Source organism: Pan troglodytes, chromosome 1 (assembly GCF_028858775.2).
Source record: "Pan troglodytes isolate AG18354 chromosome 1, NHGRI_mPanTro3-v2.0_pri, whole genome shotgun sequence".
Lineage (NCBI taxonomy): Eukaryota > Metazoa > Chordata > Mammalia > Primates > Hominidae > Pan > Pan troglodytes.
The window spans coordinates 56,790,552-56,802,396 of NC_072398.2; the positions used below are offsets into that span (position 1 = coordinate 56,790,552).

Here is an 11,845-nt window from a genome sequence, read left to right on the forward strand (position 1 = left end):
CGAGTGTATTTTTCTCTAGCATTTCTCTTGATTATCATAAACTTAAATAAGTAACAAAAACTAGGGCATATATTGAAATTCAGGGCAGAACATTAATTGGAAATCAATCCTAAACAATATGGCATCATTCTAAAGGTACAATATGTCCTCTTTCAGCTTGAGTGTATTAGGGTAAGGTATTACTGAGATTAGTTTGAGAAGTGTGGGGTTGAAACCCTGCTCTGGGCAAAGAAGTCCCTGTAGCCACTGCTGTGAGTTCTGTAGGGGCCAGACCCCAAGGCCCTGGTGTGCAGCAATTAAACTTAATTGGCTAGCTGGACTTCTTTAGGGGATTGTGGAGGAGCCTAATTAGCAGCAAGCAGTTGATTTTCCACCAAGGTGCTCTTTCACTTCCTCCCACATTTAGATATTGAACTGGATGAAAGTTTAGAGGTGAATTTTCCCTCTAATGGTGTGAATTTTGATGTGGAATGATCAGGTAGGAGGTTACTCTCTCCATGATGGAAACATTCATTCTAATTCTGTAACACATATGCAGTTCCCACTGGGAATCTCATCTGGCGATTACCTGGAGAGTTTCATGTGTTTAGTTTGTGAAAAGTGGTTTTGTGAGTTGTTTCCCTACTCATGACTCCACCCTTCTAGAGAACAGGACCAAGGAAATAGGCAAGAGAGAGGCTACTTGATATATTTAAGGAACTGGTTACAGACATTTAGTCAAACTTTGGTTTTTTTAAATTTAATGTCAACCATGTTTGCAAGCACTTTTAGAGTTTGTGACCAACTTATATATAGTTTACAGGAAGCAAACAGACACTTCCAGCTTCAGTTTGTTGTGTTTTCTGCTTCCAGATTAGACATTACAGGAGTATTTAAAATGTGTTTACTGCATATGAAGCACTGTCAAACTGCTTTGTGAAAGAAATGTTTCATGCCCTGGAGGAGCTTATCACTTATGTAGAAAGAATGTCAAAGAAATAGAATATTTTGGTCAATAGAATTTTAGATGAACATTTTATTTAACATCTGGAAGCAGAAGTTTTCTTCTTTTCCAAGGCATTTCAACACTACATACATTTATCTTTCTAAAAGAAAATTTTGATTTTGTTATTCTGTTGCTCAAACTCAACTCCTTCAAAGCTTGCTCCTTACCCTGTACACAGAATGTTAGATGTTTTTTGGAAAGCTTTATCTGAACCCTCCATCCCTGCCTAAGAACTTGATATATTCTTCCTTGAACCTTGCCCTTTTCTTTTCATAGCAAATGTGTCCTGGCCTTGTTTAATTTTCTCTGTTACTTAACTGTACTTTCCAAAGAAGCAGATATCCTACCTATCCTATGCATTTTTGTATTCCTAGAAACAAACTCACTGTGTGCCTCATCAAGTATTTAATAAAGATTTCTGGAGTATATGTATATTAATACCTCTAACTGGTAGCACATCAGCAGGCAACAAAGCAAAACCAAAAAGAAAAGTTCTATTTCTCTTTTGTGTGGACACCTACAATCTTGATTTGTTATGTGTAGCTTGTAGAGGGGAGTGGTAGAATATCTAGGCACACCATATCTCCACATTCAGATTCAGCCATAGTAATAAGGAGATCAATGAATACCAACAGATAAAACTAAATCATTTATTTAAATGTGGAGCTGGCTGGGCATCTCTCCTTTCTTTCCCCATATCTTTGCTTCCAAAGGTATGGAGGAAAGAAAGGAGAGATCACTATGAGTTTCCCCCATTCCTTTTCATGCCCTATCACTCTGTCTGGTAGGTTTTTAGGACCAGTTAAAGCATAACTTTTCCCTCATGTTTCATTTGAGGCTCTTCTATTCCAAACAAACACATAGGCACACATACCCAATCTTTCTCTCTTAAACGTCCCACTCCCCCACTTCATCAATACACATACCCACAGGGCTCGCTATCAGTGAATCCCTGTAATAATTTCCCTATAATGTGATCAGTGAAAGTAATACATTGTTTAATCCATTGAAATAAGTTTCTACCTCTTATTTACTTTTCTATCCTTCACAGTTAGGAAACAACCTAACGGTTAGTTATTTCCTAGACTGCTTAATGGTTGAAAGGACCATTTAGATGATTGAGCAAATGGATGAGTTGATGGATGGATACATGTAGAGACTGGAGCAGTAACTCTTTTTTTCATTCATTGTCTGTCAACTTGGATTATTCTCACATTCAAACAACAGATTAGGTAGGTGAGAGTAAAAACTCTGCAGGAAGAAAATAATAGCAAAATAAGCAGCAAAATAAAATACACAAAAAAACTTATTGCAAGTACTCATCCTCAATCTTAGATGTTATGCATCAACGTATCAATTTACTTAAGACATTTTTGTATTTTGTGGAGATTTTTGTTGGTGTTAGAGTACAGATAGTATAAATTTTAAAATTTTAACACCAAAAAATTAATTTTAATCTGTTTTGATTATAGTTTTTCTTAAAACTTCTTACTGAAGTATATTTAGTGCATGCATAAATTATATCTGTGTACTGGATAGATCAGCAAATTGATAGGCAGCTGTCTTGTGCCACTTACAGAGGAAAAGGTATTTAATTATTTTCAAAATTTGTATAATACTAGAATTTTGTATCATCCTCAATATACACAAAATGATTTAAACAAAGGGAACTATGGCTTTGTTATACCACAGCAAACGGCTCTCAGGAATACAGCAACACAGTAAATTAAGCTGACTTTGAAGTGGGCAACCTTGCTCATCTGCAATGTTGTGTAACTACGATATGGAACCACAAGCAGTGTGATACAACTAAAACTATGTATGGTAAATTTAGGATTTACAATGATGACTTCTTGTTAGAAGACAGCAAACAGTAGATTTAAGAGCAGTAAAGTTTCAGTTGAGTCATCACACTTCTGACACTTATTTTAAATGCAATCTGTTTAGCCCAAAGTATTACCAACTTTAGAAAATACATGCCTCTTTCCCAGGGCATTTCTCTTAACCATTTGTAGGCAGTCTGTTGAAGAGCTTTCAAAGAGAAAAATCTGATCTCATACAAAATAATGTACTTTAATATCTTTTCATAGAGAGTATCTTCTCTAACAAAAGATGACTATTACCTTTTCTCTATCGATTATTACCTCCTGCTCTCAGGGAATGGCTTCCTGCAAGGTCAAATGTGCCTCTATAGTAACAATTCACACAACAAAATGTCTGAGGATTCTCTCCATGTTCCTTGAAATAAGACTAGTTATTTTCTACTCTTTGGGTGGTCGTTAGGACACAGTTCTTTACAGGCTTCTCACATCTTTGCCCATTTTGCAAGCAGAGGCACTGACTGCTTTCGTTTTGGTGCAATTTTTCGAGAATATTTGTATAGCGAACCACCTTGGAAAGAGGGATAGTGTCTTTCTCCAGAGCAGAAGATAGGCATGTTTACTGCCCACTATAAAAGATTCAGGTACTCTAAGCTTAGATTTTCTCTTTTGAAATGCAAGCTGCAGAGTTTACAAGTATCACCTGGCCCTCTGAGCATCACCCTGTGGAAACTGGGGCTTGAGGTTGCTGATTCTCTGGTTACTATTATTAGTAACACATATTACTAATAGTAATGTATATTACTATTGCTGTGAACTATAACATCTTTTTTCCAGTTCTAGGAGTCTGTATCTTCTGCTAGTATTCATGAAATCGTAGAAGCCTAACTTGTTAGCTTGAAAATAGGGTAATATATCATTCACAGTAATGAAGAATAGTAAGGTAAGATATATTAAGCACTGAGATGTAGAATTAATTATGCTTTGGTTTTAACACATACTTGTAACATATGTTCACTAACGTCTGAGTTGTTATATGGAAGTGTAGAATACTACTAGGAAGAAATGCTTCATTATAATATAGTATGTGCATTTATTCAGTGTTATAGCAAGGGTAAAATTATATTTACATAATGTATTGCATAGCTCTTGAAAGCCAGTACACTGCCTCTTTTTGTCAAAAAGTTGGTACTTAGAATTCTAAGTTTAACATTTTAATCTTGAGAGGAAAGTAATCTTAAATTAAACGTTTTGCATTAAAAATTTTTCAGATACTTCCTACATAAAGTTCTTCAATTACTTCCTTATATTTCATGTTCCTAAGAAATCATATTTTTCCTAAGCATCTATATGAAATACTCATACTTAATAAATTTTTTCAATTCAAATATGATTATATATTAGACGTCAGATCATTTATATATGTTTAATTAGTGCTATATTATTTCAAATTCATGAAATATTAAAAATTTTAAGTTTGAGATTATTATTTTAAAACTATTCTGAGGCTTAATTTGAACAACGATTTTAGATAACTCAAATACAGTTTTATAATGCATGTATTTCATAAAATAAAAAAATTAAATACCTAAAGATTTAAATATCTTATTTCATATTATAGATTTAATAAAGTAATTCAGCATAATCATATTGTTATTATATATTCAGAATTTTGAACTACCTGAGAAACACAAATGCAGTGGGATATAATAGTATTCTTCTTATGCAAATTTAGTACATTTTAATGTTAATTTATAATAGTCAGTGTCTGATAATTATAATGTTAATAGTGAGAAATGTGTTTGAAATTAATGAGTTATGTGTATTTCATAGGTTTTCTTTTTTCAATGCCCTGGCTTTGATAGATTAACCTGGATGTGTTATCAGGGACTGGCTATTTTTATTGTGGGAAAATGAAATTTTACTCTGAAGAATCAATAGTTTAGTAGATTTTACTCTCAAAAAAATGCATGCATTGTGCTTTTTTCTCCCTTGATTCATCTCTGGTTTTTGTTTCCGCTACTCTTTTCATATTTACTTCTTCATTTTCCTTTACTCTTCATTCCAGGTTTCTTTGCTTTTTCCTTTTAGCTTTTTACTCTTAGACATTGACTTCTTAAAGAACAGCTTCTGATTGCAACTACCCAACATCACAGTGAAAAACAATAGCAACTGGACTCCTTACTAAATATCTTTTTTTGTATAATGTAAAAGGAATAAGAAAGTGAAATAAATTCTTTGAAAAATAGTTCACCAAAACTGTATGTTTGTGAATGTGCTTGTGTGTGTGCATCAATGTGATTATAAGAAATGACAGAGTAAGCTGTTTAAAGTCAAACTCAAGTCCCAGCTATGCAGCTTGCTTTGGGACATTTAGCTACTTAACTCTTTTTTCCCTTTGCTTTCTCATTTGTAAATTAACAAATTATCCAAAATTTGGAAATAAAGCAAGGGAAAACTAATTTTTTTTCAGTGTCACAATAAAACATTGTGCCACAGACTCACTCAGGGATTATTTTATTGGCTAGGGTAGGTGGTTGGCGAATTTTAACCCACAGGTGAAATCCAGCCCAAATCCCATGCTTGTTCATTCTTTGAGCTAAAAATAGATTTTGCATTTTAAAGAAGTTGTTAAAAAAGATAAAGAAACAAAGACAAATATGTGACAGAGACTTGAAGTACCTCACAAATATTAAAACATTTACTATCTGAGCCTTTACAGAAAACATTTGTCTACCCCTGCTCTAAAGGAATGAAGCATTGTTTGATTTAACTATGTACTATTGATCAGGATTCAGACTCAGTGAAAGTAGATGATAACCAGTAGATTAATAAATTACAAATGATTTTTGTGTCCTGGTGAGGCAATGATTTCTGTCTGCTTTAAAAAAAAAAAACAACCCAGCCAGGGACTGTGGCTCACGCCTGTAATCCCAACACTTTGGGAAGCCGAGGCAGGCGGAACACCTGAGGTCAGGAGTTCGAGACCAACCTGATGAAAACCAGTCTCTTCTAAAAGTACAAAATTTAGCTGGGTGTGGTGGCAAGCACCTTTAGGTCCCAGCTACTTGGTACGTTGAGGTAGGAGAATCACTTGAACCCAGGAGGCAGAGGTTGCAATGAGCTGAGATCTCGCCATTGCACTCCAGCCTGGGAGTCAGAGACTCCATCTAAAAACAAAAAACAAAAAACAAAAACAAAAACAAAACAAACAAAAAAACCCTAAAAGACATAATGGTATTACTCTTTAAGACATTAACCATTTTCATATATCACTTTTTAATAATATTTCAGCATCTTTTTAATTGGCCATAACTTCTTCAGTCTGATTCTCTTTTGAAAAAGCTTTACTATCCTGCTGGTTTCCTCATTAATTAAGAAAATAATCTTTTTGACATGTCTTTATTTTATATTTGTATCTGAATCATCTTTTTAACTTTTAGATATTTAAACATCAACAATAAATGGGCAGTCTACCACTTTCCTATTTAGCTATCAGCTCTTTCAGGATTTTAATACAACATGGTCTTAGACAGTAAGTGGACTTTATTTGCTCAGTCTAGATGAGCAAATTATTTATCAGTCTAGATGTTCTTTTAAAAGAACTCCAATTAAGAGCCTCTCAGGGTTATTCCATTCTCTCCAGATTTTTCAAAGACCATCTTTTAGACTAGTTTTAGGTTCACAACAAAATTAACAAGTACAGAGATTTCTTGCATCTGTCCTCACACATGCATAACTTCTGCATTATCGGCATCCCCAACAGAGTAGTATATTTGTTACAATTAATGAACCTATATTGACACATCATTATCATCTAGAGTCTAGATTTTACATTATGATTCTCCATCTTTTTAATGATCATGTTTGTGGAATACTGAATTCTTATTGCTAGTGCTCATCTGCTGATACCAGTAGAGTTGTAGGTTTATCAACGACAGTCATGTTTCTCTTTTTCCTCAAGCTTCTTTATGCAAATTTTAATTATTGTTGTTTCATGATTTAATTAAACAATATACAATGAGATGAAATCAGTGCAGGGGGAGATTTAATTCAATGAAGTTGAAATTGAATGCTTTGCTATGTGTTTGTTAAAGACATAACAAAGGTGAAATGCTAAATAATTGCCATGCAATTAAGTGTGGGTGAAGCAATACCAAGAGATTGGTGTGTTTGGCTGTGACCAGGCCTCTACTTGGAAGCATCTAATTTTGAAAACACATGTGCTGCATATAAATCAAAAGTTTGCCTATCAAATGGATAGTTTTGGAAACATAAAATAAGTCATGCTATTTTGCCTCTATTTTTTATTGTTTAAACAATATCAAAATGGAAATATCAATACAGATGAATCTGTACAAATAAAATGGAAACACGGAAGATCTGCTGAATCTTCACAGCTTCTCCTATTGACATGAAATTTTTTCCTATTTATCAAAGGATATTTATTTATAGAAAGAAACAATTTTAGAAGCATTTCAAAATAAATGTTTTTTAAATAAAATTTGTTCGCGTTTCATAAATAGGTTCCAGTGATGAATGAGTACATAAATAATTGAATAGACAATGTTGCTGATTGGGGTTAATTAGTTTAAAAGCCCATTCCCAGGGAGATTCTTCTCTCCTTAATCAACGCAAAGATCCAGGGTGCACTTAGTGAGGCATTCGGAAGGCATGGGGGAGAAGGTGTACCTTTTGCTCTAAATAGCTGAACTCTTCTCCTTTCTCAAGTAAAGAATTCAGGCAACTACTGTAAGATTCTGAGTGCTGACTCCACAACTAGACTGGGGTTTCATATGCTTTTTGCATGCTTTGCCCATGCTTTCTCCTTCTCTTCTTTGCATTTTTTTTCACACATCAATTTACAATTTCTCTTTGTGAAGTCTCAGTTGACTCTGGTTTAACTAGTCTATGTCTTTACAATTATACATTGATACATAGTGATATGAATTACCAATATTTATATCCATGTACACTATCCTGCAATTAACATTTATGCTGTAGTTTAGTTGTATATTTTATGTGAAAATAGAATTACTTTTCTTCTGTGAAAATACTTTGAACTATGAGCTGTTATCCAAATACTGTCTTTTCAGCTTACTGTACACTTTTGAAAGACTTATAAAAATCTTTTTTTGTCTTTCCACATTGCCTACCTCAGAAGTGTTAATTCAATGAGAAATTCTTACAACTCAACTAGTCAGGCAGTAGTTATTAAATGCTTAGGCATTTATAGTCATAGTCCTTCAAACTTGAGTTGAGAAATGTCCATTCACATGTCAGGGCTAATGACTGCATTTTAATCGTGGAATAAGAGGTATGTTTTACTTATATTTAGCCTATTTTTAAAAGTTATTGATTTAGAAAATAGATCTTCTGATTTGATTAACACTGATTTCATTTTATGTTTTTCTGAGGCTTTAATCCTTTTTGAAATGGAGATATTATGAAATGCAACTTATATAGACTTAAAAATAGCCAGGTGATATATGCCATTAACACTTTCAAAAAACAGAAATTTAAATAGAAACAGAGTTCATTAAGTAAATATATGTGTATATTCATATATGCATGTAACCTTAGATTTTTCAACAAAGTTCTAAATTTACTTTAAGCTACTATGTAATAATACTATTTAATTTCCACTGGCTTCTACCACTTAAAAGCCATTTTCCCAGATGCAGTTTCTATATTATTTAGTTTAAAACACAGTTAAGACTCATGGATTGAAATTTCAATCAATCTTTAACCTTCTAGTGCTAGGGTTTATTTACTCTTTTAAAAGACTGCTTCTAGGTTAAAAACAAACAAACGTGCAAAGGAATCTAGAGAATCACTGGACAGCAAACAATACTTTAAAAGAAAATTTTTAGCAGGTCAGTCATAACTCCAACAGTTTAAATCTCCCTCACAGTGTTCTTGGTCTTTCACATTGGATTATGGTATGTTGTCCTAAAAGATTCATATTCAGATATTAAACGTTACTTTGAGTGATTAATAATACATTTATTTTTTTCTACCAAGTAATAGGCATTTTCTTTGTCTTTTCCTCATAATATGTAAGAAAAAACTGTTATAACTTTGAATTCATGATTATATCTTTGGGGTAAACATGATATATTTGGAAAGTGCAATAAAAACAACAATTTAAAGGTATCATGACCAAAATATTTACTTCTTTAAAGCTAAAACTGACACTATAAAAATAAGATACTTTAACTAAAATCTGTAAGAAGTAAACACAATAGTATTTAATATAATTTTAAAAATTTAACTTTTTTCTTATTAGTTTTTAAAAAGAGCCAGCTATTTATTATATTTTATCTCTAAGCCATCATCATTTATAACATTAATGATCTAAATATTACAGCTTATTTTCCTAAATGCACATAAGAAATAAAAGTATTAAAACAAATAACTCAAATCATATTCATAAGGAATTAATTGCTTTAAAATCCTTATTTGTGAAAACAAATAAATGAAATTATGTTTTAAGTGAAACTTCCAGGAATAATTAAACAATCATCACCTAAGAAAACAATGTGCATTGAATAAAGCAATTTTTTTCTTAGAAATACTCATAGCTGACTTTATTCTAGATATAACAAAAATCATAAATACTCAATGGCTACCTAATAATCTGATTAAACTTCATTGGACATATATATATATATATATATATTTTTTTTTTTTCTTTTCCACATATCTAGCTCTGTTTTTGCTTCTTAAAAGAAAAAGAAAGGCTAATGTGATTTCTTAAAAAAAATGCATTTTTAAGTAAATGTTATTTTCCCCACTTTCTGTTATACTTGGAAACACACTAATATATGTTCATTTATTATTAGAATTAATTATACATATTTCAACACACTCTATAAGTAGTATTTATACAGAACATATAAAAATTTCTCCAAAATAGCATAGCCTAGGTAAATAAGTTATCACTTAATATTCATTCCTGTTCGTTGCCCATTAAAATGCAGTGGCAAATCTGACAAAACAATAAGAGGAAGCTAGGCTGTGTGACTCTTTATTCATATAATAATTGATTACTGCTGTGACAACATCCCACCTTTTTCACAGTTATGAAATGAATTCACTTTAAATTAATTGGCATCACCATGAAATAAATTACCTGGCCATGTGGTTGGGAAGCAAATCAGACCCACATTTGATATAATTGGGGTGAAACTGTTATATAGGGATTGTGTGAGTGAAAACTAAAGATATAATTTTTACATAGGAAATAAATGTGCAGAGACTAGCGATACTGAGACCAACTTGTCTGGTTTTGTTTTTAAGGAGAATTTTCTGTTTTTAGAATAAATTTCTTAAGTTTTCCAATAATTATTTATTTATGTTAGGCATAGCCTACATGATTGGGAATATTGGCTAATTATCTTCCATATAGACAAAGAAAAGAAAGTTCAATCTAAATTTCAAGTCTAGGATAATGAACCTAAACTTTTCTTGAAATTGAAAACCTAGACCATTTTCCAAAATTATGGCCCAGAATGCTACTATGGTATAAAAGGCCAGGTTGATACTAAGCTTCGTTAGAAGGGATATTGGAAAAGAAACTGAAAACACTTTTTTTCTCTCCTTTTATTATATCAATATGTGCTTTCATCAACAATATCCTGAGTACACATAGTTGCTACACCACACAGAATTTTAAAAACTGTAGAGCAAAGTAACCAAAACAATGAAAGTGGGTAGAATGAGTTCTACATATAGACAGACTGAAGAAAAACCCAAGAAATAAAAGCAAATTTGGGAAGGTAAAGTTGGAGACGAGATTATGTTTGTAATGCCCTAAAGATTTTAGATTTTTACAATATAGTATTAGAAAAAAGTTTGATTATATCTTGAGGCAGAAATAGATCCTTTCTGGGCAAATATAAGAAACTACATATAAACTTAAAAGAATCATTATGGATGGAATTATTAATACTTGAAATACAAATAAATTCAAAAGGATTTTAGATAAATTCGTGGATTATAGCTCCATAATTCATTGTTAAAAATGTAAGATTAACTTAGAAATATATCATTTTACTTCTTTAGGTCTGACTAGTGGAGGGCAAGCAGAAATTTCATTAAAACACATTCTGTGGAAACTATCAGAAAGCAGAAAGCACTGTGCTTGGAAAAATCTTACAATATGAAGGTCATTTCAATTTAAATATCTTGTAATTGTTTTTAATGTTAGCACCTCATTTCTTAAAGTTGATAGAAACATTTTTAGGAAATGGCATTAAACAATCATTGAATATTTAAACACATTTTCAGGAATGTTAATGTTGTTATTCATTTCTTGCAAATTAATTTTTTTTACTTAAAATTTCATCCATAAAATTACTCATCGATAACTGATGAAATAAAATAACATATGGCATGAAAGAGACCACGTGTGTAAGATGTACATCTGATATTTTATTAAAAATCCTGACTGGTAAGTGTTCAAAAACCTGCAATTGTTTTCTTTTCTTTTATTTAATCAGAATACCTAGAATTGTCACTTAGGGCGGGAGTGAGTTGAGGAGGTAGGTATTGTTACTGAGGGTCTTTGGCTGGGATCCTATTAGAGGTCATTTAACATCCAATTTTCAACAAGCCATTTTGACACCAGCCGTATTTTTTTAGGTACTATCAAGCACCTACTGTTTCTAGGTAGTGAAAGTTTAATTTGTGTCTTCTTTCACATCATTAGAGAAAACTTGAGAGGCAATCATTAAATATAAAGTCTTGCTCTATAGTAACGAGAAAGAAGTTGCAAACTGACTGTAAAGAGAAAATTGAAATACCTGATGAAAGGGATTGTGTCTGGGTATTTGAGGATTAGTTGGAATTTAGATTCCAGACCTCAGAACAGTTCTTAATTGGAGAGAGGACTACACTGTCCTGTCAGAGTAGGGAGCCCACGTGGGAAAAGCACTGCTCTGACCAGCTTGGTCACTTACTAGCCTTGTGATCTGAGGAAATAACTGAGATTTTTTTCTTTTCATATCTAAAAGTGGGAAGTGATTTTAATTTCTAA

The 11,845-nt window shown here is 32.3% G+C and overlaps 2 long non-coding RNA genes across 2 annotated transcripts in view; both read left to right on the forward strand.

The window, feature by feature from the left end:
• The window catches only part of LOC134808478 (uncharacterized), a 158,461-nt gene that overhangs the window by 8,412 nt on the left and 138,204 nt on the right, over positions 1–11,845 (forward strand). The window lies entirely within an intron of this gene.
• The window catches only part of LOC107969588 (uncharacterized), a 38,128-nt gene that overhangs the window by 2,350 nt on the left and 23,933 nt on the right, over positions 1–11,845 (forward strand). The gene's annotated exons all lie outside the window — the stretch shown is intronic.